We start from the raw sequence: 11,028 nt of genomic DNA on the forward strand, positions 1-11,028 counted from the left end.
CAGAAATTGTTTACAGAAGTAAAGATGGGTGATAAGAAGAGAATTTGCAAGCACGCTGCAATTGACAGTCTTTTCCGGCCTTTTTCTTTTGTTTGGATGAGTGGGTGGGTGATGAATATTAAGCAAAAAAGAAAATAACTTGCAGGTTTATGTCAGCAGCTGAAGTCCATGCTGTTACAGCTCCTCTGCTCCCAGCACTCGCCGTGTTTGCCTGTGCTGTGCCTGCACGTCTAACTGCGCTCTAGGTACACCCTTTCTTTAATCGCTTTGCTCTCTGCAGCAAATTGGTTTCAAACCCACGGTTTTCAATTGTACACACGGAAAAGTGGAACGAGTTCTCATTCCTCCGCTGCTGATGATTGCTTCCAGCTCCCTGCCCATCTGCTTGGCTTCTGGCCCGAGTGGGTTAGAGCACAGCCTGCGCCTGCGGGTCCCTTCTTTGTCCCCGGGTGCACCACAGCTATAAGATTCTGCTGTACCAATGAGCCCCTTTATCTCACTGTACAGGTTTGCAAGCACGTAGGGTCATAGGGGACCCCAGGTTCAATGGTGGAAAGCACATCCCCATGAAGAGAGCTTTCCAACATCACATTCCCACCACGGGATGGATGCTAGCACAGGAGCCTGAATTTAAATCTAACCTAAACTTTCCTCGTGTTTAGGGATGCTTGTAGGTGGGAATTTGGCATAGTCTATTAGGGAGACAGGATGCATTTTCTTACAAAGAGGAAAACATCCGGAGACCCTAATCAGCAGGAGCGCAAGGTTGTCTTAAAATTCCTGGTAAATTCATTTTGGTACTGGAAGAAATACACAAACTCATCTCTCCTGAAGGAAAGTATCTGTTAGGATTGCACATTTAGTTCTTATGCTCTCTCCCTTGGGAGGAAATGCAGTGTTTCTCTTTTCCCCTCATCCAGAGGATATCTTCATTATGTTCTACTAAGAGCTCAGCATTACACGAGGACATTGCTAATGAATGCCTCTAGGCTTCAAAGGGCAGAGTCTCAAGAGCTCTATGATTAAATATAATAATTTGCAGTTCTGCAGTACCTTCCATCTGAAGATCTTGTCTGTTTGTACAGATTCCTGTGAATTAAGCTCAGTCTTTCACAAGTGAGCTATTTCTCATAAATACCAAATACCATGGCAGCAAGGACACGTTCCCAAGAGGTCAGAGTTTTGAGCATTTCTGACTGGGGGGAGAATTGAACGGAGGCACCCAGTATTCTCGGCAGGTCCTCCCTGCAGCAACGTATGCTGATGGGGAAAAGGAGATATCCCACCTCGCCCTCTAGCAGTTTGGAAAAGGGTGACCTCTCCTAAGCCCTTTCAGAGAAGACTGTAGATAGTGGATTCACAAAAAGATGAACGTGTCTCCTGGTAGACTACCAAGGAGCTGGATTTAAGGCTCACCTAACCCTCAGTGCTTTGCAGCTGGTTCATCATAGGCTAAACATAGAAAGCTCCATGCTATGGTTTGTTCAGGTTCCATTAAAAAGGAAATTTAACTCTGTCCTTTGCACTGTATGTAGGACCCTGATGCCTGATACAGAACTCTAGATTTTATGCAGTCCATTTGATCTCATCTTCCATGAAGTAATTCAAGAAAAGTTACAGAATCATAGAATCATAGTGTTGGAAGGGACCTCTGGAGATCATCTAGTCCAACCCCCCTGCCAGAGCAGGTTGACCTAGAGCAGGTTACACAGGAACATGTCCAGGTGGGTTTTGAATGTCTCCAGAGACAGAAACTCCACCACCTCTCTGGGCAGCCTGTTCCAGTGCTCTGCCACCCTCAGGGTAAAAAAGTTCCTCCTCACGTTTAGGTGGAACGTCCTACGGTCAAGTTTGTGCCCATTACCGCTTGTCCTGTTGCTGGGCACCACTGAGAAGAGCCTGGCCCCATCCTCCTGACACCCACCCTTTAAGTATTTATAAGTGTTGATAAGGTCCCCCCTCAGCCATCTTTTTTCCAGACTGAAGAGACCCAAATCCCTCAGCCTTTCCTCATAAGAGAGGTGTTCTAGTTCCCTTATCATCTTTGTAGCCCTTTGCTGCACCCTCTCCAGCAGTTCCCTGTTCTTCTTGAACCGGGGAGCCCAGAACTGGACACAGTACTCCAGATGCGGCCTCCCCAGGGCAGAGTAGAGGGGGAGGATGACCTCCCTCGACCTGCTGGCCACACTCTTCTTGATGCACCCCAGGATGCCATTGGCCTTTTTGGCCACAAGGGCACATTGCTGGCTCATGGTCATCCTGTTGTCCACCAGGACTCCCAGGTCTCTTTCCACAGAGCTGCCCTCCAGCAGGTCAGCCCCCAACCTGTACTGGTGCATGGGGTTATTCCTCCCCACGTGCAGCACCCTACACTTGCCCTTGTTGAATTTCATAAGGTTCCTCTTTGCCCAACTCTCCAGCCTGTCCAGGTCTCTCTGTATGGTGGCACAGCCTTCCAGTGTGTCAGCCACCTCCCCAGCTTTGTGTCATCGGCAAACTTGCTGACGGTGCACTCTATCCCCTCATCCAGGTCAGAATGGCCTGACAAGGTCTGTCTCTTCTCTTTCTTTTGTGTCTTCTGTTCCAGTCAACCCTTCTCCACCTCCAGCAAAGGCGAATATTGGCAAAATATTTCCAGACAAGAATGAACACACTTTTATTCTATTTAATGGGATCAGTAAAAGTTGATAGGTTAAAAAAAACCCCTACGTCATCTCTGATTATTCTAGCTGCCTTTGTTTCAGGAATCAAAACTGAGAATAGGTTTAGAACTCAAATCCTCAAAGTAGTAGTATGAAATGACGCTATACCATTAGACCAAAAGTTTCGCTGCCAAATGTCTTAATTAAAGATTTAAAGCCCCTTATATCAAGTAGACTTCTTATGAAAGTTTTTTGTTAGTAAGATGTTTTTAGTAGCGGTGAGGTCATTTGTCAAGTGGATGCACATTCATGTTGCCAAGTTCAGATCCCTGTTTGTTCAGAGTGTTAACTGTTCTAGTTTTAGCTGTTTTGAACAGAAATGCCACTGATCTGCAGGTTGTGGAAAAGTCCAGAGAAGGAGAATTACAGTAATTAGTGGGTTAGCTTTAATTAACACTGAGTTGTTAAGTAATGCAATGAATCGATAAAATATATATCAGTCTTGAAGGCTTTTTATGTGGTTTTTTTTTTCTAGCTAGAGGAAAAATAACAAAATTTCTTTCAGCAAGATGGGAAGAGAAACACATGGTCGAGGCAGGGCAGCTGATGAAATCCTGCCGGAGGGGGAGGTCTGAGACACGTTCGCATCCAGGCAGCTGGAGGGAAATGCATTCACCCAGCCAATGAGAAAGACTATCCAAAGGTCAGGGGGTAGCTAAGCAGCAGAAAGGAAAAATCCTCCATCACTTCCAGCTGGAAATAGAGAAAAAAAAGAATATTTCTGGGATTTAATAGCAGTGCTGTCCAGTGGGTAGGCATCATAGCTATGGCAGCAGGCACTGTCTAGTTTTCCTCTTTTTGCAGAGTTGCTATGTGACATTAGACAAATGAACTATTTTGTGCCTCAATTTCCCCATCTAAAAATGTATATAGTATGCCTCAATGTATATAATACACCTTACCACCATAGGAGGGCTGGGAAGTCTACGTTTCTACACTGCTTTAAGACCCTCAGGTAAAAGAAGCTGCTGAATTTGCGACTAATATAATTACATTCTGTTTATTTCTAATAGGTAGACACACAGTAGGAACCATTTTGACATGTGTTAGTGTAGGTGGAAATGACTCATTTGGCTGCACTGGAAGCTAGATGCTGTAGACGGGCTGCTGCTGCAGCCCTAAATAAATCCCATAAAACAGATCTTGAAAAATAAAGTGAATCTTGCCGCTCTGTTACTAATTACCTTAATATATTTAACATGTGTACAGATGAGCACATGTCTTAATTTATACACATGTGAATACACATACACTTCCTATAGCGTATTCATTCTTTAAATTACTTGTATAATGAACAACTAATGCCAAGGACCCAATGTTTTTTTTCCCCACTGTACTTACCAATACCATAAGATGACCCAGAAAATACCATACGGAAATTTCCTGAACATTGCCTACATGCTTTTTGAGAGATCTGTTACATCCAGAAGGGGTTTTAGCAATAAACGTATTGTAACAGTGTCCATGAAAATGTAAGTGACAAAACTAAGGCTCAGACTAAGACCGGAAAAGATAAGGAGTTAAGATCGGAGTTTAATTCCCAATTCCGTCAGGGATTCTCTGGCTTCCCGAGAGAGACAGGAGAGCTACAAACCACTGCTGGGCCAGGTCCCAGCTGGGATGAGCTCCTGCGAATGGCTGTACCCAACAAAAAGCTCCTGCTGGCTGCTCCTCAGGGCACCTCCACTTCCTTCCCCCTGCACAGTGTCCGTGCATACACTGTGGAAAGTAGCTACCAAGTACTTACCAGTTGAATTTGTATCTTTAGATCTGCGTCTTTCTCTTTAGGGTAGGGTAGAGGCTGCAAAGTGTCTTCCTGGGCAGGCAAATAAGGGTAAGTGCTGAGCCATAGCCACCATATCTTTCCATCGCAATAGGGGTGTGTGTCATGGTTTCAAAAAAGTGGATGTAAGCTACTCGCAACCTTTCCTTCTGGCCTTAACAGCTCCCAGCCAGCACAGCACCACAGGAGAGAGACAACATACAGCAGTATACAGTAAAGAGAAGGCCCTTTTATGGGCTACCTCCACTGGGCTCCATCCAGGTTCCCAGCCCTGGGGCACCCTGGAGACACCCAAGCACGGTAGTGGAGTGTGATCTGCTCGCGTGTCCCTGCCTGGGAAGGGGACACGGGCATCCCATGGCCGAGAGGTGCGAGCTGTGCCCCTGCCCACCTCAGGGGACAAACAGAAAAGGGCATCTCGGCCTGCTCGGTTTCTGTTCATATCCCAGACACACGTCTTCTCTCGCCTGCTCCCGCATGCCGGTACGCAGATATTAAAGCAACTGCTAAGAGGCAGCTAGTCAGAGATCCAGTGATTTATGTCACGCTTAATGTTGGCAGAAGCAAACTTGGAGGTGGAGGCAAGAACATTTCAGCGGCAGCCTTTCAATGCCAGATTTAAAAATCAGGGCCTAATGTTTCTGTAAATTAAAATGACCTAATCAGTCAATGGGCTCGGAGAGTTTGCCAGCTAGGAAATTACTACCGAGGCCAGAGTTAGGCAGCTGATCACGTTCACAAATCTCCCCCTGCAGAATGTCAGTGGGGTAAAATACTGAGGAGTGCCTGCAGATAAAGCTGCTAAACCCCACTCCAAGCTACCTCCTGCCACAGATCCCAGGGGAGTTCACTAAGCAGACCTTCTGCCATTGTCCTTGCCAGGAAGGAAAATTAATACTGTTAACTATAAGTCTGCAGTTACTTTATCCGTTTCACACTCACCCACTTCCATAGTCCTTTGCGCCTCCCATCAGTTTCACCTGCTTGGGAAGGATCTCAGAGACCCTTCTGAGCTGCAGAGCTGGGATTATGTTCATATTTTGAATTTACCACGAATATTTTTGTGGTTTCAGGCCCCATAGTTTCTAGAGGTCACTTATTCAACATGCCTAGAGACACAGGGCACAGAGTAGCATTTTCAGAGGCACCTAATTTCTAAGCTAAATTGATGGAAAAGCATTCATTTCTTATAACTCACTCTTCAACTCTTTCTTACAAAAAATCTTGCTGTAAATTTTCAAATCCCAATAGCCTGGGAGGAGAGGAATGGATGCAAAAAATGGGTGTCTGAGACCCACCCTAAAGGCAAGGATGCAATAGCAAAAACCATAGGCTCTGAATGCTCTATGGGCTGAAGAACCGCTCCACAGAAAGCCCGTGACTGACTGCTCTGCATAACTACATTCCCAGATATTTTCTATAGCCAACAGGTCACTCCCATTTTGGCATACGGAGTAATCTGACCCACCCTGTGTTGTGAGTGGGGGGCAGCTGGGCATGTGAGTGTGTGACTTGCTAAAATAAGACATAAGCCCTTGAAAACAGCTTAATTTAACCTTTCAGGAGGTCTGTCAAGCCTTCTACGGGACACTCTTATTTTTCCCTCGCATCTGGCCAGGACTGTACTATTACCAATGATAAAAAAAGATCCTTTCCTTCATTGATTTGTCCTCTGGTAAGCATCCAGAGAGATGAGATTTCAGGCAGCGGCACTGTTCCCCCGGCCTACATTTGCTTTTTCTTCTACAGGAAGACACAAGAGGAGGATCAGGGAGGAGAAAGTGCTTTTCACTCCGATGATCTGGGAGGGATGAAGAGAGAAACAATTTAGAAACAAAACTATCCACAGCTGGAAAGCAGAGGTTTGTCCTGAGAAAAGGCAATGTGAAGCGAAATTGCTAAACTTCTGCTGAAAATAATGGAAAACACCTGCAATGTAGCTCCCTAAGGAGGCTAATTAAGTGAGAAAGGTTGGTGCTTATTGGAACTTACAGACTCTCAGCAAAATTTAAAGTATTATCTCTCACATGACTGACTTGCTTGCTATTTTAGGGAAACATATTTTTCCTTTGTTATACTGATTAGATGACAAGAATTGATTGACTTCCTATGTTACTTTGAGTGAATCACATATATCTATATCCTCCAAAATAGGTATGTGCTAAATTATTTACACCTTCTGCACATCAGTGCCCCAAAAGGCCATTCCTGTGTTCAGCTGTGTGTCCAGCCTGCCACAGAAGCAGGACTGTGTACTTTTCTTGTACAAATAAAAAATGTGCAATCATTATAACCCTTCTTCTTTTTTTTTAAATTAGGCCCCATACTTTAATTTTCCCCTCGTCTAAAATGGTGGTATTTACCTATCTCACAGGCTGTTCAAATCATTTTCAGGATATGCAAGGTGCTTTGCAAATACAGAAAATGACAGTCCTGACCCCGGGGGTGTAATATAGAAAGAATTAAAACACATAATGGAGTAGAGAAAAAGGACAAATGTGCAAGCAAGTAGAGTAATCACATTGCTAATACATACCTAACTGGCCTGTGTTGTAGTGTTTGCATTTGTTTGGCGAGATTTTAGTTCACTGTATTACTGCATTAGCTGATGTTTTCCTTGCCCCTGTAATCCATGGAAATGCACCTATAACATACGGTACATGACGAACGAGGTGAGGGACTGGCTGGTGTCAACGGTTAGAGGCAGATGAACATCAAGCTGCATGAATAGATACCGTCCCAATCCGTGACACAGATTTTGCATATGAGGTTATTTAAGTCATTCAGACTTTTCAGAGATGGTCAGTAGTTACGTGTTCATTATTTTCCGGGTGCCTGACTTGAGGCTTTGAAATTGCGGGAGGTACTGAAGAACTAAAGGCAAAGCAAGCTGTAGCTAGAGCATGCAAAGTGCTGTGGGTCACCAAGTGCCGTGAAACATGAAGTCCCACTCTAATATGGACACTTGATATCTGTGACTTCTCTTCAGCTTCTGCTCTCCCTTCCTCAGCTCTGCATTCATGAAATTTAGCTCCGCATTCATGAAACGCAGGTAGTGCCCTGCCGCCTCAGAGGGAAGAGAGAAGACAGATGAGTTAGCATTTGTGAGGCACACAGTTACTATAGCGATAAGCAGCACGGTGAAACTCATGAGGAAAGTAATTGCCTTCAACACAGATAGTATGCAGTCAATAAGGCATGGAGACATACTCAAGAACAACGAAGGGAAAAAATACCGAGCAGCTGCTCATTAAGTGAGCACCATCCATCTTGTGCGCTGGGTGAGGCAAGGGTCCTGCGGAGTGCTATGTGATCATAACATTAACAGTGGTCTTTTAACACAGGCATACAGGCAATCTTAACCCTGGGATTTCCAATTTATGAAGGCCTGATTTTGAAACCTTTTCGGTGAGGACAGAGAGGGTGCAGTATATAGTTATCCAGATTATAAAAGCAGAAATTCCATGTTGTAGCATCAAGCTGATACACATCAGCTGGGACACTTAGGCCACCTACACAGACCCCTCTGTTACTTGGACCATGGAAATGACTGACTGCAATAACAATCCCTCACCCTTGCGATAGGGAGCAATGGGAAGGTACGGAAATCTTGGCTTTCATGGGGGAAGGTGATAGTGTACAGACAAAGATTCTTCACCCAGTTTTTTTTCCCTCTGCCACTTCTTACCAAACTGTCCATGCTCTTCCTCCTCTCCACCTCCCTGCCCAGATTTCCCTCTGACTTTATGTGTGTTCCTGTTGTCAGCTTCACCCCCGTGTTCTGGCTAACGCTCAGTTTCCCATCTAGGGCACCTCGTACCATTTTTTTAGTCATCCCAGCTGGTTTTTTTGTTGCCTCTCCTAAACAATGTGAACTCTGCCTCTGAATCTTGGCTTCTTGTAAGCTCTGTCTTCCTAGCTCCTAATGCTTGCTATCTTTGCCAAGTCAGCTTCAGATTCCTCTTCCCCATCTCCTCCTCTGATTCAGTTTTCGTGACCACCCATTAGTTTCTATTTTCAGAAAATGGAGATTCTTCTAAGAAGCCAATTGTAGCAATTCTGGCTAACGAAAATACTCGGTATTGCAAGATGAATTAAAAGTCACATGTACTGGCAGCACTGCAAACTTTGACAAACATATTTTTACATGCTAAAAATACACAAATAAGTCCTGAGATCAACTCCTGTGACAGGGTGTTGTTGCAAGCGCTGCATTACGGCAGTTTTCTGTGATTTTTTGGTAGGATGCTTTGTATATTCTGAGTGTGAGGAAAATCACTGCAGGCACTCAAGTAACTAGTTCTATGTGACTTTCCTTAAACACTTACAGTTTCAAGGAAGAAAAGAAGAGCACTTTACGAAAAACTGCAAAAAGTATCGCTACGTTTGTTTTTATGTTTCCTGACAAAGACTGTTTCCCATCGCTCCCTGACTTGGCTCCTAAGAGCAGTCTGGTAGCGAGGTGAAAGCGGAAAAAGTGTCCTGAGACCCAAGCCTTCCTTCCGCCTCCAGGATAAAGGCCTAAGAAGGAGAGGATAGCCAGACAGGGTGCCAGGAAAGGCCAGTCTCTCATGGCCAGTAAGGATGCTTAGGGAACAGCAAGCACAGGGTTGTTCTGTCCCCAGGATACTCTCTAGCAGGCTGCAGCTTATGGACTTCTTGGGCTTTCTGAACTGCCCTTGACAGACCCTTCTACCACAAATAGAGCCAAGAAATTATTTTTTGTTTGTTTTAGGGATTGGGTTTTTATGTTTGTTTTTGTGTTGGGTTTTTTCTTTTTTTTTTCTTCTTTTCTTCATTTTTTTAATATGCATATTCTTCTAGCATCCACAGCAAACCAGAACTCACAGCCACAAACTAACGTGCTGTGGGAGAAAGCAGTGCCCTCTGTGCTTTTTCAATGCGCAGACTGGCTGGGCTTGATGCATCAGTGTGCATGTTAAGTGAATACAAAATTATAAACACTCAAGAGGATCAGGGGAAGAGGGATGCAGGGACCACGATCTCACCCGGATCTCCTGTATTGTCACTGACGTTCTGCTACCAATAGATAGGCAGCAAGTCCTGGGTCTTCTAGCCTCAGGTCTATCAGCACTTTTGCTGGGAATTACTAATTCTCAGGGTGTTGTTTCTAGTATGAGACTCATGGCTTTGTGCAGTCTCCAGGTCTCCCTCCATCCTGATTCTCCCTTGATCTTATATTGGTATTCTTTCCCAGTCCCAGAAGTGTTACAGTCACTGGCTGGACGCTGACCTGAAGAATGCTGAGGATGCCCACCATAATGACCGAGTAGTTCATTACAGCAAAAGAACAGAGAAAAAAGGATGCTTGTGAGTACAGAAACAATCTTCTGCAAATGCCTCCAGCTTTATTTACATCCAGCACATCCACCCTGGTGCCCAAGTCAGGGTGTTAGAGGAGCAACCTCCAGAGTTTCATGTAACTGTTGCAGCTGCCAAATGCATTTTTGCCGTTTACAGCTAACAATCAATCATACTCTACTCAGTTGTTAACTTCTTTTGTTTAGATCATTTGGATAATTAAAGTACCACAAATTCCATGGTGTCAGCGGGTCTCAGACAGACCTCCTGCTGGCTCTGCAATCTCTTTCAGAGATCAGAAAATAAAACAATGAATAATACTAGAGGACGGAGTACAAGTAACTCATATTTTATGTTTCATGTTTCCTAATGACAAGGTCATATAGTCAGCGGTGTGATCAATGCAAATGCAATATGCCTTTGGAAAAAGGCCAGTGTCTGCCTGTGGAAAGGGCAATCAAGGGAACTGCTTTGTAATAATGCACTTTATGGGTAGGGAGGAGAGATCCCAAAGCTCTTTACCAAAAGGAGCAAAAGACCAGTGACTTAAGTTGCCAAGTTAAAAAAACAAGTCAATGGCAAGTCCCTGGATACGTATACATGGGCACGATGTCCTGTCCTTTGAATGCGCATCTCTCTCTCATGCATACTACATTTGTATCAGCGTCATTTTGCTAGGGCTCAGAAAGCCTATCCTCAGCAAGTATCTGGAGCTAACAACTGTTCTGCATTTAGTTGACATGCACATGGCCGTGGAAAGCCTGGCCAATCACTGCTATCTCTGCTAAGACGCAGGCAAAAAAAAAATAAAATCCACAGATGTTAAATTGTGTCAGCTTGCCTAACCATTTGAAGTAATTAATTCTGCAGACTATTTTTGACTGTCTACAGAAACTACACCATTCCTTCCTATTGTTTGTTCTTTGCTTATTGTGTATATTGCATCTTTCAAAATCACAGACAACACACAAATGCTGCAGCAGCATACATGACACCCTCAGCAAACAACCCCCCCTACTTTTCTTAGTCCCCTCTGTGGCTTTTCATGATTATGAGAATGAGTAAGATCCTTCGCTTTGTCATCAGGACTCTGCCCATGTGAAGAAGGTTTTGAAAGCAGATAAGATTCACTTTTTCAAAATGCAGATAAGGTGAGAACAGTTGATGACAAAGGTAAAGCTAGGGAAGGATAAAGCGAGGCTGTAGTGAAAAGAAACAAGC

This window comes from Larus michahellis, chromosome 4, assembly GCF_964199755.1.
Source record: "Larus michahellis chromosome 4, bLarMic1.1, whole genome shotgun sequence".
Taxonomy (NCBI): domain Eukaryota; kingdom Metazoa; phylum Chordata; class Aves; order Charadriiformes; family Laridae; genus Larus; species Larus michahellis.